A 24,528-nucleotide genomic window follows, 5' to 3' on the forward strand; every position below is an offset into this window, starting at 1 on the left:
ATACTATGATCCCTGCACTGGATAATCCAGATCTGCTGGGTGGTAGAGAACAGTGACCCCCGGCTGCTAATAACAGGGATGCGACCCGCTGACCACCTCTAAGAGGAAGTACATTGCTGAGGTCCTACCAGGGAGAGAGGTGAAAACTCCCCAGGTATGGGATCCCAAAAATGGGTCCTGGTGGCCACAAAATAAAAACACAGAGCACCTTAAAACCCCTAAAATCCTTCTCACTGGCAAAGACAGAAAAAAGACGGGCCTACAAGGGGGAGGTGTAATATATAGATAGGTGGAATAGAAGTTTTTGGATTCTGTCCTATCATTGTTAAGAGGGTGGGGGAAACCCAGAGGTGTAAAGGCTGCCATAGGGAAATATTCATTTTAATTTTAATTAATATCACCTAATGCAATTTATGTGAATCAAATGTGTAAAAAGTTTAAATAAAGACAGAGCGGTACATGAGCAGCAAAAAGTAATGTGTAAATACACGGGTTGTACAAGAGAGGCTTTTATCTTTATCTCTTAACATTGTGCTGAGCAGGGATCCTGTGTTTCCCTCTACTAAATCCTTGGTGGAATGGCTTGCCAGGAATTGATCAGCTGGCATTGATTACAAATCTTGGGGCCAATTATAGAGATGATTTGTTCTATGTCAATACCCTAGGCTGTCGTTGATAACTGGTCCCAGTTTAATCAAAACACTTGGGCGCTTGCCAATACTTTTGCATATGTCTCATGCATTTGCGTTAGAAATAATTCTTGTTCAGCATTGTGGAGTCATTAGCTTTGGAAATTTAATTCATCTAGCATTTGAAGCAGGTCACATGGCTGCTTTGCATTGGCTTTTAGACTCCATTTATGTGCAAGCCTTTGCAATATGTAACTTGCAGGACGCTGGAAATATATTGAAATTATATGGTTTGAAATTATACGGATGATTTCAGGCTTTTGCACCTTTGTGTAATGGTTGTTTAGTTTCTCCTATATACAAGTCCGAGCCCTCCTCACTGCACTGCATACACAATGTTACTCTTCTTATGCTTTGGTATTGGATGAACCAGTTGCTGTCTCAGTGTTGCTGGGTTTAAAGCAGACTGGGATGCGGTGTTTATTATTGATGAGCAAAATCTTTGCCAAGTATCGCTGCGAAAATGACGCCCATAGACTTTAATGGGTGAAAACAATTTTGCACAATTTGTTGCTTCAAAAAAAATTTGCCACCCGTAGACTTCAATGAATTTCAGTAAATTTTTCACCCATTCACGAATTTTCAGCAAAGCGAAACAGGTCAGATTCGCCAATCCCCTAGTGTTTATTAAAGATCCTTTTACATTTTTTAGACACCAGAGAAATATATGGGAGGACCAGATTCTTTCATCTGTCCTGCTTTTCACATTGACTGGTAGTTTTGGTGGTGTTTTGGACGATTTAAACAAAGGCCCAGTTCTGTTTTAAGGGCTCCTCTAAGGTGTTTTAGCTCTTTTGCCTGAGCCTCTGTGCTGGTGGTGATCGTGTCTGCTCTGTGTTGTAGTGTTCTGATAAGCCCCAGTTTGTGATCTAATGGATGGTGGGATTCAAATAGCAGGTACTGGTCTGTGTGGGTTGGTTTCCTGTAGACCTCTATTTCCAGCTTTCCATACACTCTGACTCTTAGCAAGCAGTCCATAGCTCCAATTATGTGAATACAATCAACACCTTACCTCCATGAGGTCTCTGTCTCCATGCTGGTTATACTAAACAGATTATGCTGATTGGAGTAAGATTCCAGGTTATATAACCACAAATATTTCTGTACAGTTCATTCAGAATTGAGAATACCAGTCAGATGACAAGCAAAACGTAAAAAGAAAATAAACCGCAAGTCCAGCTGATTTGACTTATTACTATAGAGAAAAACAACAATTTGATTATTGTTGAGTGTCAGGGATACCCCTAGTTATTAACAGTTGAAAGGCATTTTGCATAAGATCACATGAGCCATGTAACTATTTGTCTTGTAAATCCATTAATTAAAATGTTTGTTTTAGCAAAATGTTTCGAGCAATGGCTGTTGAATGTTAATAGTTACTTTATTTATTCCTTTTGCTTGAAACACAAGTTGCCACTGCTCTGTTTTAACTTTGTCTTTTTTGGACAAGTGAATTTCATACCTTTTTATTGTACAGCCTTTCACTCATGGTTCCAAGAATACCATGGGTAGCAATAACAGAGTGGCTAACCTTAACTTATCACAAGGTTACAGAAATATAGATCTCCTCTAGTTGCAGGTATAAGCAGACATGCAATTGCACAAAATCTCAACTAATCGGTTCTCAGGGCCGCTAACACATTACATATTTACAGCAATATAGAAATATTAATTCTGCTATGGTTCCAGGCGAATTCAGGGCAGAGAATAAGTACTTAACCCAAATCTCACCATACTTTGTCTTGAATCTGAGCCCCTTCAGCCACTGTTCCAGGTTTCCCTGGGGGAACAGTCCTACAGTTAAGGTAGCACCGCTGCTTTGCTCCACTAATTCACAGATCCCTCACATTTACTTTTATTTCTTAATGCACAAGGAAAAAAGTGTTGTCCTTAACAGGCCTCCACACCCCTAGGTCCCAATCAGCAGTGGGATGGGGTGGGGGGGATGCTCTTGCTATTGTTATGCCACTGGTGAGGAGTTGATTAGCAGCCTCAGATTCTGCTCTGATGAATATACTGAAGTGGCTTCTTTCATGTACCACAGAAGTGTAAAATTGCATTTCACATAAAATTCATTTAAATGATGAGATGATTATATCAAAACATTGTGGCCTTCTTCTAAAAAGCGTCCAAATTGATTGAAATTCTTTTCTGAGGCCAGATAATGAATGTATGATTGAGAAAGCTTTCACTTCTATTCTTCCCCTATCTGCACACAAAGCAGAATATAAAATTAATAATGGCTCATTTGATTTTTTTTTTTTTTTTTTTTTCCCCGTGTACTAGGAAATCAGACATTTAGCCTTTGGTATTTTGAAGCAAAATTTTTATTTTAGGATGAAATCATCATATTGGTATTCTAAAAATATTCATTATCGGGAGTAATTAATATCCATCATCTTTGTGTGTTTCCAGCCATCAAAAGCCGGAGGCAATGGCTTTAATGAGAATGTGTGTGGTTCTGCGCATGATATACAAGTTATTTTTGTGGATTTATAGTAATTCAGTCACTATATAAAATACTGACATTGTTTCTGTATCTTTATTATTAAATGTAGAGTGAGCATTGACATGCGTTTAGTTTAACCAATTAGTATAAGGGGGGTGTTATGAATAACTGAGGTAGATTGGACAGAAAAATTGGACAGTTGGACAAATATTTACTGGTACCTTTAGTATTTATTATAATTATTTAGACTCAACATGTTTGTTTGTATACTCCTGACGAAGCTCCCTGTGGGGGATCGAAACGTTGAGTCTAAATAATATAATTCTCTATTTTTAACTATGTGAGTGCTGCTACTTTTTACTTTTGCATCTATTCCACATTGGCAGGCACCCAGGTATTCTGCTAAGTAAATGGTGTGCACCTTGGGACTATATATATAGTGTAGGACTGGCCATATATATGTGTATAAAAGTGTGTGTGGTATAATGTACCTTTTATCATACAATACATTTTATCATTTACAGTAGGGGTATGTAATTTCTTAAATTACACCACTAAGCTCTCCAATCCAGCAACAATTTATTTTTTACAAGGATGTAAAAAAAAATTCCTGCCATGTGCTAGTCAAGCAGTGGTTCGAGTACACAAGGGTTACTTGAATAAAAAGCTGGTAGACTGCAGTTTGCATGTAGGGCTTCAGATTTAGGTATAGATGTGGGGTGGCTGTTTGTCTTGTAGGTATTAATTAATAGTTTTACTCCTTTACACATTTTAAAACATTTTCTGTCCCCAACCCACTTTTCATGATGTAACTTGTGGTTAGCTGCAACAGCATTTCCTGTTTTATGGTGGTCAACAGGTCTTTTATTGTGTTGTGCATAAGGCAGTTGCAGGACTTGCTATTGGGTGATTATATATAAAATTGTCACTTTATTGATACTACCATGTATTTTGGGGGCATGTGTGGAATTGGCACTTTATATATCTTGCCATGTCCTCAGGGACAAAAATGGCACTGGATTTATCTTGTAATGTGTTAATTTATGCTCCAATGTGTTCTAGGTGGTATTTTACATGGAATTTTCCCCACATACAGGCCTTGGGTTTCTGCATTCTGTGTCAAAAATGTATTTAGTTAGCTGTTCCGAACATATACATCACCCTCCACCTATGCACTCCACATGGGAAAAACCAGAATAAAGGTGGCCATAGACGCAAACTGATCCGCTCGTTTGGCAACATCGACAAACGAGCGGATCTTTCCCCGATATGCCATTAACAAGCATGGCTATTTCGGGGGTAATCTGATTGTTCGGATGTATGGCTGAACGATCCGATTACGATGTGCCATGGGCTCCGGCGGGATCGGTCGGGTCAAAATCAAACCTGACCGATTGACCAAACGATCTCCGCCGGACGAAAGATGTCGGCACACGCCACACACGATCCAAAAATCGTACGAATTCTCTATTCATACGATAGGATCTGTGTGTCTATGGCCACCTTAAAAAGCTTATGTAAGCTAGTCCTTGTGTGCCCCTGAGAAGAAAACTGTTATACTGGCAACAAATATTCATATAGATGACTAGAATATTACTGATACAAATCCGCCAAATAAAACTTTACTTCTGTTCTAATCATTTTTTACAAATCAAATTACTATGTCATCAGTTTATGCTAAGAGCTTCAATTGTTTCTCTGAAGTTAATTGTCTTAGAAAATATGATCATCGGATTTGCCAATAAATCCTGGTTTATTGCATTATGCCACTGCTTTGAAGCCCCTCAGAGATGAAGCATTTGCCCAAGTTGGTAATGACAAATTGCAAATTCTGTCAGTGGAATGAACTTCAACAAAAAGAAAATTATCTACAGGGGAGCTTTATTTGTTATGGTATTAAACCAGAATACACAGTGCTCTTAACAGACACAATAATAACAGGAAATATAATATTACTGAAGAGCTTATAAACTACCCAACCATTAGAGGTTTTGCACCCAAAAAAAAAATAATTTTTTTTTTTTGAAGAATTTTTTTTGTAGCAGGTCCCAAATAGGCTAAAACACCAAATCGTCAGGTTTTAAATGGTGAATAGTCGAATTAGAATTCTTAAAGGGACATTACATGATAAATTACAAAATTCTAATTTTGAATTTTTTTCTAATTCAAATTGAATTTGGACTATTCCCTAGTCAAATTACACTAAAAAAAACTTGAAATTTGAATTTTCAATTCGACCCTTGATAAATCTGCCCCTAAAACTAAGAAAAACCCCCTAGTTGAGACATTACTGTCACCCTTGAACAAGCTCTAGCATATTCTAGGTACCTAAAGAGAATGGTCAGCTTCTATAAAGCGTTTATTTTTAGCTATGTTCTATTTCACCTGTCATCCCTGTTTGTGTTAATGCACCCTCACCTGATGGGGGGATGTGGATATGCAGATATTTCACTGTTGGATCTTCAAATGACAAGCAAGGGGCTTTGTTTACTATTGGTTGACTGGGTGCCATTTCTGTGGCATCCATTATCCAAAATATTCCCAACAGAAGTCATTAATTGCCTTCCACGTCAACCAATGCGATCAGAGCCTGATTTGGAGAATTTCTGGTCTGAACAACCAGGGAAAAGGATAACTAGATAGCAAGCTATTGATGTTTGAAAGAAATTGGCAACATGGGAGCCTTTTATTTTTTTGAAAAAAAAGACAGTTGTAGCATAGTGGAAAGGAGCTTCTTTTAGAAGGTATGGCAATGTATATGATATTGCAGTGTGAACAAACCCTTACCTGCAATGTAAGTTTGCCTTCCCATTGATTCAAAATGTGTTTCAGCAAAATGTTTTGTGAACTTTTTCCAAAAAATGATGGGAAGCGAGAACAGTGGATTGAAAGCTCAGCGCTTTTGGTGTTTATCGCTTATATAATCTAAGACATTTTTTCATTAAAATGGCTTGGAATAACCTAGAACTTGCTTTGCTGAAATGGTAGTATTTTTTTAATTTATTTTACTTTAGTGCTGTAGCCAGGTAAAAAAATATAATGAAGGTGCTTAAACACAGTGCAACAAAACAGTTCCCCCAACTTGCCAGAGACAAACTTCTCCTCTTGGGAATTGTAGTAAGCTGGCATTACACCCATGCATAAATATGACCAAGAGGGAGAATGTTGATGAGTGTCACCTACAGTAAGACATTGGATTGTGAATGCTTTGGACTGCATTCCTGTAGAAACCTTGACCTCCCTAGAGACATTTGCCTTTGGCCGCACCAGCAATGTCCATTGCACAAGATATTCACTAGATGGGGATAGGCATAAATACAATTTTTGCCAGGGCAGGTAATCACTGTAGTCCTTGCCCAAACTCCAGAAACTATCATACTGTATATTACATGAGCTCACAAGAATTTGGGGACTTCTTACTGTGTAACGTAGATTCACTGCATATTTTCAATTATAAATGTATGGGAAGCAGAGTGGTATGCATAAAAAAGCTCATTCAAGAAAGTCACTGTTGCTATTTTCTTTAAATAATTTGACTTAAGCTCTGTAAGGCAAGCACTCCTACATATAAAATATACACAGAATCTTTGCTGCTCCGAGGGATTGTGTCTGAATAAAAATAAACACACACATATATATATATATATAGATATATATATATATATATATATATATATATATATATATATAATGTTTATTGGTGTATAAATAGTATATTGATGAAGAACTCTAACAGCTTTGTTAATCGACAGTAAGTCAAATTAGGACAAAAAAATCCCTGCTGATCTATCAATGACAAAGCCTTGAAACAGCAAGTGCCTAAGTTTTTTACAATGGCATCAGAAGAACTCTGCTGGCCTATATATAGTTCATCTGCCTATGGTAACAGCCTGCAAGCACAGTTGTTTGCTGTTTCTCCATAACTTGTTTTACTGATGCACACAGTGGAAAGCTACCACTTATTCAAACTAGCATTTGAGAAGTACTGCTAATTCAGCGAGCCCAAGGCTAATTCCTCATATTTGCTGTCACTCTAAATCATTTAAAGCCGAAGTCACACAACCCAATAATAAAGTCAATGCACTAACACCTCATTTCACATTTTACAAAAAAAATCAAATTGGATCATAACTGCCCCATATGGTAATTCAACCAATTATAATTTCCTGTTTAAAACAGTGTTTTTAGAAATGAACTGCATTTTATTTATGATTTTATTATAATTTACACCATTTCTTTGATGATAAAAAAAATCCTAACCTCTGTCCACAAACTTCAGATTCTTCAGTCACATTTCTATTGCTGCAAGGACAAAGAAGAATAGCTGTGACGTGAATTGCATTGGGCACAAAGCCTCACTCCTCAGATGACAAGCACCAGACCAAAGCTCCCAGCAATGCAATTAACATTCCTGTTTACATAATACTTGGGGAAGCAGATTTGACACCAGCTTCTATACTATATCTGCTGGTTTCCTCCTCACAGTCTCCTGTAATTGAGTGGAAGACTTGAGGGAGACATGAAGTTAAAAGGCACAGAGCCATTATAAAATCACAATTATGGTTTTTATTTTTACATTTTTTGTTTCTATTGGTCTCTGTTGAAGCAGATTGGAGGGCAATCATGTATTATGTCGATCTTATATAATTTTTAGTTGAAATACGTGTTTTGAAAATTAAATATGTATTGTGATACTATACAACTGGAAAGTTGGAGCACAAATGACTACGATATATTAAAATATGTATATATCAAAATTAATATTAGTAAAATAACAAGACCAAATAGAAACATGGGAGAAAGACCAAAGTGCAAAAAAGACCAGAAACAGTTCCATTAAAATGTCAGCACAGTGCGAGAAGATGAAAGCAAAATAAAAGAACCACAATGAATATAATAAGAATATTTCCCAGATAAGTTGCTCAGCAGGGTAAAAGTGCCTAAAAAAATTCCAGGCAGGCATTTGTCAATTAGACAGCAATTTCTAGTGTTCCCCTAGAGAATAAAGAAAGAACGTGAGGTACTGTATGGTGCCCCATGATCAGTTGAATCTGTATTTTTTGGCTGCTGGGTAGGTGCAGACATGTTGTAAGCCTATGACTGTACTAGAATGGGAAGTCATACGAAAATAGCATGGATAGATCCTCCTTTACGCCTCTCATTCAACAACCGACTGCGCCCATGAGTGTGCACATTGGCAGGCACCATATTCACTGATAAGTTGGGTGAAATTATCCTGTCACACAGAAATCAGTGTTAATGTAGCCAGATTTACTGCTCCGCTTTCAAAACACGTTAAAGTCTATGAGCCATGGACACCATGTGTGAAATGCAATCTGTTCCTCATGATATGTATGAGTGCTTGGTGTGTAATCTATTTGTTAGCAGCGTCTATTTTTAGTATTATATTTTTCTTTTCAAAACTGTTGATGGTGATTTCAAATGATCTAAATTAATGTTATTCTAGGCAGGATTCTTTGAACAAAATCAGCTCTTCAAGGAATGCTGTTGGGGGGGGGGGGACAGTTTCAGGAAACTTTTGGTGTAACTGCTTGCTACAAGCTACATAACCAAATGGAGAACCCCGCTTAAGACATAGAGGCGGGGCAAGGAATGTATGATTGACAACTGAGATTTTTAAATACATTAATTAAGAGGTATGGATATTTTAATTAAAAAAGAATGTGGGTTTCATGTTTAATTTAAAAAGGACTTTTATTATACAGCTTTTTATATGGGGGTGACAGGTCCAATTTATTGAAACAGCATTTAGCTGACTTGCTTTGCCACATTATCAGCCTGTGATATAAATCAACAAAAAAATGAAAAAACTCATTCTTCGACATTTTTCTACATGGATGGGCCTAGCAGGTAGAAGGATTAAGAAATGTAGTGTCTAAACACGGAAAATAGAAGACAGTACTTGGAAGAGTGTTTTAAAGACAATTGTGAATATTAATGCTTAGAATGCATCAGTGCAAGGACAGGGGCAGTTCGTTACAGTTGTTGGACACATTCTGCTCCTATCAAGATTTGTGTCCTTTATAAAATCCGGATATATCTTTTGCTGTTTTAATATGATACATATAAAGCAAACTTTATGTAGAGATTTGGTTCACATGCCCCACCATGTCCTTCCGTATCAATGCATTTAAATATATCATTATCACATCTTTCATTATTGAGATGAATAGAGATGTCGCGAACTGTTCGCCGGCGAACTTGTTCGCGCGAACATCGGGTGTTCGCACTCGCCGGAAGTTCGCGAACGTCGCGCGACGTTCGCCATTTTGGGTTCGCCATTGTTGGCGCTTTTTTTTGCCCTCTCACCCCAGACCAGCAGGTACATGGCAGCCAATCAGGAAGCTCTCCCCTGGACCACTCCCCTTCCCTATAAAAACCGAAGCCCTGCAGCGTTTTTTCACTCTGCCTGTGTGTGCTGAAGAGATAGTGTAGGGAGAGAGCTGCTGCCTGTTAGTGATTTCAGGGACAGTTGAAAGTTTGCTGGCTAGTAATCGTTTTGATACTGCTCTGTTATTGGAGGGACAGAAGTCTGCAGGGGTTTGAGGGACATTTTAGCTTAGGTAGCTTTGCTGGCTAGTAATCTACCTTCTACTGCAGTGCTCTGTATGTAGCTGCAGTGGGCAGCTGTCCTGCTTCTGATCTCATCTGCTGACTGCTGCAATAACAGTAGTCCTTGTAAGGACTGCTTTTATTTATTTTTTTGTTGTTTTACTACTACTACTACTACTACTACTATAAGAGCCCAGTGCTATTAGTCTAGCAGTGTTGGGGAGTGGGACTGGTGTGCTAATCTGCTGCTCCTAGTAGTTCAGCAGCACCAACTTTAATTTTTTTTTTTTAATATTCATTTTTTTTTTATTTTACTTTTTTTTATTTTACTACCGCTGTAGTAGTGTATAAGTTGACCTTTTAGGCATTATTTGCCCTGTAGGCATTATTTGCACACTGTTTTCTTCAACCCGCCATCGAGCTGTGTGACCTTGTTCCCATTCTGTCTAAATATCCATAATATTACCGTCTCCAGAAAAAACACCGGAGTCACTTTTTTCAAGCAGCCATAATATATTTTACGTAATCCGTATCCACCGCTGTAGTAGTGTATACGTTGGCCTTGTAGGCATTATTTGCACACTGTTTTCTTCAACCCGCCATCGAGCTGTGTGACCTTGTTCCCATTCTGTCTAAATATCCATAATATTACCGTCTCCAGAAAAAACACCGGAGTCACTTTTTTCAAGCAGCCATAATATATTTTACGTAATCCGTATCCACCGCTGTAGTAGTGTATACGTTGGCCTTGTAGGCATTATTTGCACACTGTTTTCTTCAACCCGCCATCGAGCTGTGTGACCTTGTTCCCATTCTGTCTAAATATCCATAATATTACCGTCTCCAGAAAAAACACCGGAGTCACTTTTTTCAAGCAGCCATAATATATTTTACGTAATCCGTATCCACCGCTGTAGTAGTGTATACGTTGACCTTGTAGGCATTGTTTGCCCAGTTTTTTTGGCCACAGCCACTGAAGCACAGAGGCCAGAAAAAATATGCCATATAAATGCTGAAAATAGTCATTTTTTGCCATACGTTGACTCAACGTATATGGCAAAAAATGACTATTTTCAGCATTTATGTGGCATATTTTTTCTGGCAACTGTGCTTCAGTGGCTGCAACCAAAAAAACTGGGCAAACAATGTCTACAAGGTCAACGTATGGCGAAAAATTACTATTTTCAGCATTTATATGGCATATTTTTTCTGGCAACTGTGCTTCAGTGGCTGCGTCCAAAAAAACTGGGCAAACAATGTCTACAAGGTCAACGTATGGCGAAAAATGACTATTTTCAGCATTTATATGGCATATTTTTTCTGGCAACTGTGCTTCAGTGGCTGCGTCCAAAAAAACTGGGCAAACAATGCCTACAAGGTCAACGTATGGCAGTTGTTTAAAGAGAACAGTAGATTACTAGCCAGCAAAGCTACCTAAGCTAAAATGTCCCTCAAATCCCTGCAGACTTCTGTCCCTCCAATACAGAGCCAGTATCAAGCAGATTACTAGCCAGCAAACTTACTATCATCTGTCCCTGAAATCACTAACAGCTCTCCCCCTACACTATCTCTTCCAAGCACACACAGGCAGATTTTTCAGATACATTTTTTGCCCTTGATCCCCCTCTGGCATGCCACTGTCCAGGTCGTTGCACCCTTTAAACAACTTTAAAATCATTTTTCTGGCCAGAAATGTCTTTTCTAGATGTTAAAGTTCGCCTTCCCATTGAAGTCTATGGGGTTCGCGAACCGTTCGCGAACCGCTCGCATTTTTGCGCAAGTTCGCGAATATGTTCGCGAACTTTTTTTCCGACGTTCGTTACATCCCTAGAGATGAATGCTGCTGTGTTGTGCCACGGTGTGTTGGGCTGGAATGTATGTGCTGTGTGATGTCATGACATATTCTGCTCCATCTGTACCTATGAGTCTCTTCATTTGTGGTTCTCAAACCTCAGGAGCCTTAAACTGAATGTTTTCTTTTCATATTTTCTTAATATTGTTACTACAAAACAAATGGGCCAGTGAATGGATGTTTGGACTATGCACATCCGTGTTTTATTAGCAGTTGCCATAGAGTTACCTCAACCATGTTCAGATTGTCTATGTTTTACAGGCTATTATTACTAACAATACTTTAATATGACAAATCCATCCAACTAAATTGGCAAACAACATAAAAATCTAGATGTAGATGTGGTCTAAATCTGTAAGAGCCATGTAGGCTACTAAACTATCTACCTTTTGAGTCCACCACATCAGGGGCATAACTACAGAGAAAGCAGACCCTGCACCTGCAGGGGGGCCCAGGAGGTATAGTGGGTCCCATAAGGCCCTAAAATTAATTTTCTGTGGGGCCCAGTAACATCTTGTTACGCCACTGCTCTGCACTCCTGGAGGCATCTGAGTATCTAAGAGCTCCTCCCAAGGCCAAAGGCGGCTGCTACAGGTGAAAGATTGAGCTGTGACCAGAGAGCTTAGCACTGAATTTTGGTGGATCAAAACATTGGCACAATGTATTATTGGTGATGGCTTTTGTCAAATGTAGTGCAGTGGTGCCCTTTGCTAGTTCCTTCTGCATTTCCTGGCTGTTGGAATATACAGTCAGCACCTCTGCATCTTTCTGTACATAAAGGCATATTTAATATATGGTGTTACGTTATTATTAAAAACATTTGTTATACAGAGCTTCAGACAGCACAATACAAGCAGAGGGCAACTGATGTTAAACTTTTGCATGCAGACTATTGTACTGTATTTCTAGAACAAGATGCTGTTAGTCACATCAAATCTGCTTAATGAGTTGCCTGCTTGCAAATTACACTATTAAATAATGTGTGGGCATTTTTACTTACTTTCCATTAGAAAAAGAAATTGAGTATGGATGCATGGTTTGTTGTGCACACAAAAAGTATTTGCACTTATTTAAATTCAAATCTGAGAGTGTGAGGGGTTACACGATTTAACAATTTTCAAAAGCACCTGCTAAGGGATGCACAAAAGAGTCCATATTGACTCAATTCAGAAAGGTAATTGGTCCAACCATGCTCTCATACTTCTATATGTGTGCAAAATGTACCCATCTTTACTCTCTGTTGAATGGTCCACAAGTGCACCTCCTTCCTGGAGCTACTGCCATTTTGGACCTAACCGTATTTCCAGTTATCCCATATTGTGTTACGTCATTAGGCACACCATACTTGCATCGAGCGAATTCAAGGCAAACTATGTTTTGAATTTGCATCACAACACAAGAACAATTGTGGGTAAGAAAACATGCCAATTCCTGAAATTGCATTTTGCACTGCCCTTGTAGTTGTAAATGATCTCTTGTCACTGTGTGAGTATGAAATGTGTATAGGGGCAAAATAACTTGGGCTTACATTCATAAATGAGCCCTTAGATCTTTTATATGGTTTTAGTAAATACTGGTATGGGACCTGTCGTCCAGAATGCTGTGGCTTTCGAGATAAGGGGTCTTTCCAAACTTTGGATCACCATTCTTAACCAATAATTAAACCCAATAGGATGGTTTTGTCTCCAATAAGGATTAATTATATCTTAATTGGGATCATGTTCCAGGTACTGCTTTATTGTTAGAGAAAAGGGAAATAATTTTGAAAAATCTGAATTACTTAATTAAAATTAACTGTATGGGAGATCACGTAAGTCAGAGCTTTCTGGATAAAGGATTTCTGGATAATGAGTCCCATACCTGTATTACAATTGATTTGGGTATGTAATTGATAATGTAATGCTGATAGCAAAAACATAGCAACATCATTATAATTAGTGATGAGGCTCATATGTAAGTATCATTAAATACCACTTAAGGCTTTTTGTAAAAAGTTTATATTTACTGTATTTAGAACTTTATCTGGCTAATAATGAAGCGCCCTTTTACAATTAGGAATATATTAAGCTTCAGATATTTATGATTCAAACAAATAACACATTTTAAAATTAATGAAAATAATCCCTTGAGTATTTGGAAATAGTCTGTAAATAGAAGGTAAGTCAAATATTAATGAATTTCTTAATGATTTGATAATTAATGATTTCTTCTGTTCCCTGGCACATCTGGAGCAACTAACACACACATTTTGCTGTGATGTGGAAGGTCTTATCAATTTGGATCATTTATACTAAGGATGCTATTTTGTGCAGCTGTACAAAAAAGAAAAATCTTCGCAAAAGGCAGTGCATAATTATTGCCTGTTATGTTTTGAAACATTAACTCAACCAAATTATTTGTTAATTTATCATCAACAATGCATGCCATTTGTTTCTTTACCCTGGGATCATTTTAATGAAAGCAATTATCATCACATACTGGCATGCATTTTTTTTTTCTTTTTTAATCCAGGCATCCAGTAACTGCATTCCATTCATTAGCCCATGCTGTCATATGATTAGAGGAAAGCCCTGTAAATGAAGCAATTTGCTTGTGTTCAGATATTCAAGGCTGACCTCATTAAAATTACTAGAGCAAATTCTTTGAAAATCAGGTACAGAATCTCCAAATCCACAAAATATATCTACAACGTATTTGCCCTGGGAATATTCTAAGCATTAAAGTCAGCCCATCATTGCCCTATCTAAGCTAAACCTGTCTTGGGAATTTCAGCTCATTAAAGTGCTGTACATTTCCATGGGTGACTTTCCTGTAGTCCTTAGTTGCTACAGGACTGTTGTGTCTTACTCTTATTAAATAATTGCCTTGGAACATAATTGGAATCATTTAGAGGCAGGTACCAGAGTTTCTAGTGAATCTAGTTGCCTGGATTCTCAGCAGTCCTTAAGAATTTCAAGCAGATTTTTCCTAGCCTGTGTGTAGTTGATAAAAGTATGTGATGATTACAGTATGCTCACAATCTAATCCTAATACAACATCCTCCAGTCAAGTCCATCTGCTTTCCATAGAATCTATGTGCCACCACTATGGAAAGCAAGGCACTTTAAGTCCCAGAATCCATCAATTCACAATGGAACAAGGAGGTAGAGGTGAGCCTAGGGTGGGTTGTTTATTATAGTCTGTAGAATCAGGTATCTCAGTAAAAACAAATACATTTGGTAGTTCAGATAATGTTTATGCACCTTTTATACATGAGCCAAGCTGACTTTGTAAAAAAGGGGTATATTTTCCTTTTAATGCGCCATAGTCTTGTGGTACAACCAGTTCAAGTTTCTTTTTTATAACCGTACCCTTTTCCTCCCAGCAGAAATGATTTAACAAAAAAGTATATTAAATGTAATTGTAGTCCTAATACAATATGTCATCCTACTTAAAAGTATGTATATGCACACACTGCATGATTACAACCATATCCTCCCATTTGGGAAGTATTATTATTATACCTTTCTAAGGTAGGCATTAACTCAAATTCATTGCACTTTCAAAAAGAATCACTCCCCAAATGTATTATTTATCCTTTTGCAATCATTAATATCTACTGTACTTGTTCCATGACCTTCTTTGTGACATGATTTCATACCATAAATCACAGGCCAGAACATTTTGACTGTTAACTCAATCAGCCAACAGCGGTCTATCTGCAGGAAATTAAGATTTTATTTTTAGTATTATTTTTAGTATTCTTTTACATAATATTGCATACTGAGTCTTACATTTTTAACAATCTCAGACCATTAAAGGCAGATATCCCATAAAAAACTATCAAATCAATATGACTAGCTGCTCGTCATCCTTTCTGGCAAAGTAATGGCTACAGCTATACAATATAAATTCTAAAAGCAACACAGGGAACCCAGCCCTTGGCAATTCATGGAAGTAATACATGGTCTTATTGTGCTATATAAAAGTCTGTCATGAGTGAAGTAAAGGTCAGGATGGGACCCAGGACAAAGAAAGGCAATGAATGCAAGCCAAGGACTTTGCTGAGCACAGCACTTAGATAGATATGACCATTTACATTCTTTTAATGTAACTCAGAGTCATCATGAAACACTCAGAAATCAATTGGCTGGATCTTTAGGTTGTGGTTGTATGGGTTATGTATAATTGAATGGGCTTTCTATGAGTAAATTAAAATATAAATAATTTAATTATTTTGTAGGCATTTATTTATTTTTTTCGCACGCACATTCCTTCATTCTGTTTCTTTCTTATAAATAATAAAGCTGAAGGGAAACAATTCAGTGAACTTGGAAGAGTTCAAAGTCTTCAGCTTGATTTAGCTTTCAACACTAGCCAGCAGAGGAGTTTACTGCATGGACGCTACATAGTACATTGCCCAAAAGTGTGCATTGCAGAAATATATAGGGCAAACACAGCAAAAGTACCACAAAAGCAAAACCGGTACAGTGATTATTGTACTTATGTTACAGAGAACCATAAAGCACAAGTCAAATATACAATTAGAGATGGCACACCCACTCATTGCTCATTACCCAAGACACAAGCACACAGACAGACCAGTGTGAAAGACAGGGACAGGTAGGGGTGCCAATGTGCCTTTCTCCACCCACCACTTATAATAAACAGTCCTGTATTCATGGGGCACACGCAGGGTGCTGGGAGTTGCAGCAATTCGGAAAACTGCAGGGAAGGGCACAAGTATGCAAAAAGCATGACAGTTTGTGCTAGTTTTTTGCACTTGCACACTGCCCTGCACTTTGTAAATGACCCCTCTTGGCTTTTATCATAGACCGGCTTTGACAGCTCTAGGAACCTGCATTCAGTCTCTAACGTTTGTTTTTTAAAGAAGCCTTAAATGACACACTTGTCCATCCACTGGAAGTCATTTGCCACTGATATTTATCTCTGAGTGTGTCAGCGACCCAGCCTGGAGGCCTAGGCATATAGGGGCAAATTCACTAAGATTCGTATTTGCGCCAGCGTCCGCTTTGCCTCACTTCGCCAGGCGTATTTTCACCAGCGCTACACAAATTCACTAAAATCCGAAGTTGCGCTCAGGGGAAGCGTAAGGTTGCAAAGTTGCGCTAGCGTTAATTCACGAAGCAAAGCAAAGTTACGCTAGCGATACTTAATTTGCATACGGTGCCAAATTGAAGTTACAATGGAGGTATATGTAGCATCACTACACAAGTCTGGGAATCCTTCAAAACACCAAATAAAATTTTTATTTTGCCCTACATATGTGCCCACTGTATAGTTAAGGTGCCATGAGTTAGAAAATGTAGGGGGGAAGGAGGGTAGCCCCAAAAATTTTTTCGATCTATCACCCATAAAAAAAGAAAAAACGCCAGCGTTTTTTGGGACTTAGAAAAATTTTGAACTTTTTTTAAGCAATCCTTATCTACTCTATTGCACTTCACCTGGTCTGAGGTGGCGAAGGAAGTCTGGCGTAAAATGTAGCGTTCAGAAAAATTCGCACGTCAGTGAGTTTGTGTAGTTACGTCCATTGCGCAAATTCGCCAGGCGGAAGGGTGCAAAGTAACACTAGCGAATTTACGCCAGCGTCCGAATTTACGCTAGCTTTAGGCGCTTCGCCCTTTAGTGAATTTGCCCCCTAGTATAGAGAAAGGAGTGAAGAGAGGGTTATCTTCAAACTAACTTTTAAGGGATCATTAACTAAAGAGGGCAAGTTATTTACAAAAACTTGAGTAAATGGCATTTTTTTTACCCTTATTGTATTTTTACAGCACTAACCATTGTCAGACTCAGCTTTTTTGTACCTGTGATATGAAGAAAATGAGTTTCTACTAATTGCACAAATGTGAATGTCATATATTGGGGATGTATGTGGGCTGTCTTTAGGTTTCAGAATGTACATCCCTTGCTTGTCATGCATAATATGCAAGGAGAAGCACCTGCAGAATATGGCTCCTTAGCCCCCACCGAGCTCTATACCTGTCATCAGATTTTTGCTCTTGGACAAAGCACAGAATGCACTGCCTTGTGGGTAGGAGCAAGTGCTTAAAATGTGGGGCTTTATTTCCCTTGTGTTATTGAGCCCTTTAGTGTTTAATTGGGAGCAAATGTCAAATGGCACAGTACCAATTCAAGTTTTACAGTAAAACAACAATTTATATGTATCCTGCTCTAAATAAATATTCATAGACATTATATTACAAACAGCCAGTCAAAGAATAAACTAAAATATTTACATTAGAAAAGTATCAGTTATTGAATATTCTGAAAATTAGTCATCTTAAAATTTTGATGCTGTGAGATCTCTGATCTCTGAAAATTACAGTTAATGTTCTAATAGAATAAAAATGGTCTTGTAGAAATCGAATTATTACATTTTGCAAGTGGCATGTTCACATATATTAATAAATAACAAAATCCCAAGATAAAACATTAGTTCTTCCACTCAATATAATAATGATAAGAAAAGCACGTACCTTTTGTGTGTGTGATGGTAAATGAGTTATTAATAGGAGGCTTGATGTCTCCCAGTCTGAAGAAAGGTATGGATGTGGTGAAAGGGAGATGAGAGAAAAAGAGCAGTAAAGAAGTGAAAGAGTTTAGTTCAAGGGGGAAACATAAGCCAAGCCTCTCTATTACGTGAGCAACAGGCTGGCTTGTGTTTTCTGCATAAAGCTTTGATCAGGGGAAATGAATAGGTCACCAAGTAATTGGGATCAGCCTAGTAAAACAGCCATCCTACAATGTAGAGGGAGTGAGCATCACATTGTGCTTTCCACAGTCACAGTCCCAGCTGGAATTCCTAGGTCCAGTAGCATGTGATACCATTCACACAAAAAATGAAAAGGTTTTTGCATGCAATTACAAATAATACAGTTACTTTGCAATGGAAAAAAGTCAGAAGTGGTGCTCAAAATAACCTGCACAGGGTTGGGTACTCGCAGAATACTGGAAAAGTAGTTGGGTTTTATGGCAAATGGTCCTAGATTACCTGGTCGTGCAGGCAGTCCGTGGGTAACCCAGCTGGGTACCCAACAAAGGTGCAGACACCATCCCCTGTAGTTGTGGCGGTTCTTTTTCTATTTTTGTTCTGATTCATCGTCAGATTAACGTCACTTCCAGTTTTGTGTGTCCCTGGGTCGGAAGGTAACTTGGTTTAATGCTGGTTGGGTAGTGAATCAGTGCGGGAAAATTCTGGGTTGTGGGTGATGGATAGTGCATATGGGTCATGTATGGGTATAAGAAAAAGAGGTCTGCACAGGACTCTACCCTGGACAACTCAGTCCAAACTTCTTGCTTGACACTTTGCTTTGAATAACATTATGAGAGAGCAAGCTTGGTGCACCCAGTTTAGGAACACAGGAGCTACCTCCAGGTTTAGTGTGGTAGTAATGTAACGGTTATTCCAGCATCAGTAGGTACAATGGCAAAACATTTCACTATGACACATTGGATGCAACTGATAACCATGCAAAAATGCAGGAGGATGAGTGGACACAAGTACTTGTGTCCATTTTAGAGCAAATACACAAGCTTTATTGTGCTACTTATCATAGAACGAGCAGTGTGCAGAGGAGAAGCATAGGCATACCCTTCTCCCACCCCCAACCTTTCTCCTAACCTGCACGTCTGAGCTCTAGGAGGTGCAGGCCGCAATAGGGAAGTGTCTTTACTGCCTACCCTATGGCAGAAGGTAAGGAAAAGATTCCCCTTTGTAGATTTTTATGGCAAGAGGAGTAGAATGGAGCTTTCCCCATGGACGGAAACCATATATGAACCCTAAATTTGCCCAAACATATACTGTATGAACTCCAAATTTGTGTGATTTTGTTGTGTTAGAAATATAAATAATACACATAAAAAAAAATTGCATTTTGTATTATAATATCCTTTATTAGACATTGTGAATAGGTTTGGAATATGACCTTGTGCCAAGGTACTAATATTCTAATTTTACCTACACATATTAACATTTGTAACTCCAGTGTCCTTTAATTACTTTCTGACGTAGTTCAAGCATTATTTCTGCATTATAACTGAGTCAATACAACACCCAATTAATTATAAATACTGTCAAAATGCATTGCTCTAGCCCAGACTACAGGAATAAACATTCTGAAAAAGAACTCATATTGTTTCACAGAAACAGCACATGTAATTATTATGTACAAGATATACAAATTGAATTAAATGTGAAGTGAAAGGTTTAATACAAAAAAGATAAATGGAGATGTATTTTGAAAGTATGAATTGTTTATTCCATAAAAATGGGTAGCAGGTATTTAAGTTAACTTTCAGTATGTTATAGAATGGACCGTTCTTGGCACATTTTCAATTGTTTTTTTTTTTTTGCCTTCTTCTGCGGACTCTTTTCAGCTTTCAAATGGGGTGGTCACTGACCCCAGCCACAAAAAACACTGCCTGCTCAAGAGTGCTCCTGAGTTACGGGTAAGTGCTACATGGTCTTACTACTCAGTAGTAACTTGATTTTAAATGCATTACAGACTTAGAATGCTAATAGGCACTGTAGGACTCAGTTTAAATGATGGGCCTTGATGTGACAAGTCAGCTTATATATTTGGCCAAAATATGGTACTAACATCTCATTTTTTTAATAATTATTTTTAAAGGCAAACTGTGCACTGGCAATCTTTTTGTGTACAAATAATGGCTTATTGCTTCTAGCAGCTGCTCAACCCAAGAGTGTGGGTTAGACTGAGCGCTGGTACAAGGGTGCTTCTAGCAGCTGGTCAATGCCATCGCGTGGGTTAGACCAAGCACTGGCAATTTCTTTTAGGTAAGAGAGACAGTGATTTATATATCTATTCACTTGTAAACAGGTTCTGATTTCTTTATAGAGAAAGAGAGAGCACTTGCACCCAGGGCAATATACCTTAATTCAGATTGAGTCCTGTACTGGGGTTCTCCTACACATTTTGCCCACTGGTGCCTCTTAGCTTTCATGTCTAAATGACATGTTAGGACTAGTGAAGCTGGATGCCCTGTTTACATTCCACCCATAGATATATATGTGGTGAGTGCTGGCATTACAAAGCTGGAGCCGCCGCTAGCAGAAAGAAGGAAGTGGTTTCCGGTTGCCGATACAACCCACCATGCCGGTCTGGTACGGCATTAAGACAATCATCACAAGCACTTCACGTAGGGGGGTAGCATCCAGATGAATATCATCAGTGGTGGAGCCAGAAAAATAAATAAAAAATAAACTTTATTCAATCCTTAAAATGGTATATACAAGCGGGCAGGGAGAGTGTAGCTTGACGCGTTTCGTGACTAAAACGTCACTTCATCAGAAGCTTGATCCCTGAATTCACAATACTGCTGCAATTCTTAACCCTCAATTGGTAAGTATCTGGATATAACTCTGGCTTAGAAGTGCAAAGTGCCATAAATGGTCCCTTACATAAATGAAGCATAATTATTTCTACTGCAAAATAAAAAAATATTTATTTTTATTACATGACCCTTGCAAATACAACCTATGTTTCTTTTAGTTCTTTCCAAAATGGTATTTCATGGATTTCACTTTGCCATACTATTACTTCAAACTTCACAATAGCTTGTAAGCGTAATATTGTTGTCATATCTTGTCTGGAAAACTGATGAAGTAGCATCCCTCTGCACGTTAAAATATAATGATTCTGCCATTCCAGGACCAAGGTGACAAGAGTTTTATATATCACAAGAACAGCACTGTCTATCTCTAATATCTACAGTAATAATGTGGCTTTGGAAAGACATTTTCACCTTCCATGCTGTTATAGTAGCAATGCAAACATCTTAGATATTAAACAATAAAAGAAATGGAATTGGTTGGTGGGGAGACTAAAGATTGTAATGTGGATGTCTTTCTTTTTGGCAACTGTGAAAAAAATAATATACACAGTGTGCTGACTTTTGAATGTGTTTTCCCAGTGTTTAAAGCATAGACTTCTCTGTTTTCAAATACTTCTGATCCAATAGAAGTGTCTTTAATGTTCAACCAAAACATAATAAAGTTAGTGATGTGCCGAAAAATTAGCAAAACTGCGCCGGTGTCTCATTTTTTGATACCGGCGTAAGTTTTTTTGACGATGACGCCCATTTTATTTTACGCCGCCGACATTTTTTTTGACGCCAGCGAACTTTCGCAGCCGTTTCGTAAATTTATTTGCTGGCGGCGAATCGCGCACATTCGCCTCGCACATTCGCCTCGAATTCGCACCTGGGGAATAAATTCACCCATCACTAAATACAGTGAATAATGTACCCCCTACTGTAATTTATAAAGATATTATGTTACGAGGAGTTATGTGACCATATAAAAGCACAAGGCCAAAGGCCGAGTGCTTTTATACAGGTCACATAACTCCGAGGTGACTTCTAATATCTTTATAGATTTCAGTAGGGGGTACATTATGCATTATAATCTACATTTTGTGTGAAATGTTGGGAGGGGGGTCGGCGTCCAATTCTGGTCGCTGGTGTCCAAATCGGGTGCGCCGGCGTCAAATTCTGGCTCGTCGGCTTTCAATTTGATCACAGCGGCGTCAAATTCAGCGGCCGGGGACCCCTGCTATAAACGGTGCATTCTGACGTCAGAACGTGACGTTTATAAGGATATCATTTACAGTCTGGTCCCATAGGGCAATGACCAGACTGTAGATTATATAAATATATATACAATATTTGGTTTATAGTGTGATTTGTTTATAGTTTATAGTGTATTATTCCTATAACCTAGAACTGCATTGCTTTCCACTGAGTGACTCGCAATCTCCACCCACTTTAAAGCAATTTTTCTTTCTTGCCTTACTGCTTCAGGCCGATCTGATCTATTCTTCCCTGTGTCCTGTCTTATTGCTGCATCCCAAAGTTCTTGTAAATCTGGAGCTTTTGATGCCTAATATAATTTCTTTTGTCCTTAAACTGATGTTTCACCTTTAAGTCAACTTTTAGAGGCCCATTTGTCAAAGGTCAAATTTTGAATTTTTATTTAATTGATTCGTATTCGAATGTCAGGAAGGACCTCTGCCATTGACTTGTGCATGAACTCGGCAGGTTTTTAGATGAGGACTGTTTCCATGGTCGAGGTGTGATAAATCTCACATTTTCATTCCAATAGGGGGGATTAAAATTCGAATGTGTGAATTTTGACACTATGCAAATTCAGATTTACTATTCGACCATTGATAAGTCTGCCCCTAAGTATGCTATAGAATGGCTAATTCTATTCACCTTATGAATTGACTTTATTTATTTTTTCTTTTTGTATAGTTTTTTTTTTATTATTTCCCTTCTTCTTCTGATACTTTCCCACTTTCAAATGGGGGATCACTGACCCCATCTAAAAAATAAATGTTCTGTAAGGCTACAAATTCATAGTTATTGCAACTTTTTCTTACTCATCTTTTTATTCACCTGCTGAATAGAAAGCTAAATAACTAAAAAAAAACACAAATAATAAAAAATAAAAACCAATTGCAAATTGTCTCAGAATATCACTCTCTACATCATACTAAATGTTTGAGCAAGCTAAACAACCCCTTTAAGGACATGAGAAACCTGCTATATGGCATGTAACCAAATAGGGTGTTCAGGGAACATTCCCACCATACCTGTTGGCACAGGTAAGAATGAAATAAGCAGTAATTATCAAGGTTTTTATTTGTTGAACAGAAAAGTTTGCAGGCTGATGAGTGCTCCTGTGTTTTATTAACCTCACTGCATATGCAATAAGTAACTGGGTTTGATTACTGAAGAAAATTGGTTGCTATGGGTCGTGGACGGAGTAGCACTGAACTCAACAAGTATCTTTAATGAGTAGCATTGATTAGTGCAATAACTGTGTCCATTTTTGTGTGGTCATGCAAAAATAAAAGCAGTTCATTTTGCACTACCTTACATTTATTATTCTGAACGCTCCTATATAGGTCATGCATTTAGAAGCCCATCTTTTGAAGCCCATCAATTGGTGAAATGTGATGTCAAATCTTGGACATTCATCAAATGAAACAGAAGTGATTGGACCACAAATTGCGAAAACTGTAAGTTGTGGGAATGTAAAAATTAAGATTTGAATCTAAAATCAGTTTTGCACTGGCGAGGCATTACCAACATTATTTGCATTAGAATATTAGAAAATCCATTTCCTTTTAAGCTGTTTAAGCCAACAAATTATGTAAAATCTCAGTCATTTATATATGTGTGTATTTCGGTAGAGAACACCAGCATCTCTAATTCTCAGATTTTCAAACATAGGTCGTGGCCTTCAAATTCCTTAAAGATTTCAACTAAACAAAACTAGCAGAAAGAATACAAATATTTGTAATCCTTTGTAAATCCTGACCCTGTGCTCCAGTGAGCTTACTTTGGGTGCTGCTTGTATAACACAAATGATTCAATAACATTTGAAGTGTTTGCACTCTGCAAGCCATAGCTGCATGAAGCTAAAATGATTCATATTTATTAAAGAACTGTAGGAATTTTCAGAGTTCATTCATTTGTATTATTTGCAAATACTGTTTATTTCAGCAAGCGATATTTAATAAATACTCAGCTCTTCAAATTGGGTAGATTTGGGGTACTGTTTTTTTGTTTTTTTTTTTACTTTTGCATAAACAAAAATATATCTCTTTAATTGATGTTCACTTCCAAATCGTTAGTGCACTTGCTCAACCCATTCTCTTTATATAGCTTTCTTCCATATCTTGATTTTTTTGCAGGACTGCAACTGAAATAGATTTCACCCATTCCACCTCTCTAAATACTTTCACCTTTTGCTGCTTTCTTTTCTTGCTGCTTATCTCCACCACCTCCAAAATGGTTACCATTGCTTAGTTAAAGCTAAATTTTCTATGTCATGGAAATGCTGTCTATAATTGTTCCAAACAGAGCCGGGCCAATCTGGCCAGGCGCCCTAGACAACCTGGAGGGCCACGGCGCCGGCTCAGTGCTCGATCGACTGC

The 24,528-nt window shown here is 38.0% G+C and overlaps 1 protein-coding gene across 1 annotated transcript in view; it reads right to left on the minus strand.

The window, feature by feature from the left end:
* The window catches only part of LOC108708435 (P protein), a 155,470-nt gene extending 137,277 nt beyond the window's left edge, over positions 1–18,193 (minus strand). Inside the window, exon 1 of the mRNA XM_018247127.2 lies at positions 18,040–18,193. The gene's annotated coding sequence lies outside the window, so the exon portion shown is untranslated. The remainder of the gene's footprint in view (positions 1–18,039) is intronic.
* Between the last annotated feature and the right edge of the window lie 6,335 nt (positions 18,194–24,528).

Source organism: Xenopus laevis, chromosome 2L (assembly GCF_017654675.1).
Source record: "Xenopus laevis strain J_2021 chromosome 2L, Xenopus_laevis_v10.1, whole genome shotgun sequence".
In the NCBI taxonomy this organism is placed as follows: domain Eukaryota; kingdom Metazoa; phylum Chordata; class Amphibia; order Anura; family Pipidae; genus Xenopus; species Xenopus laevis.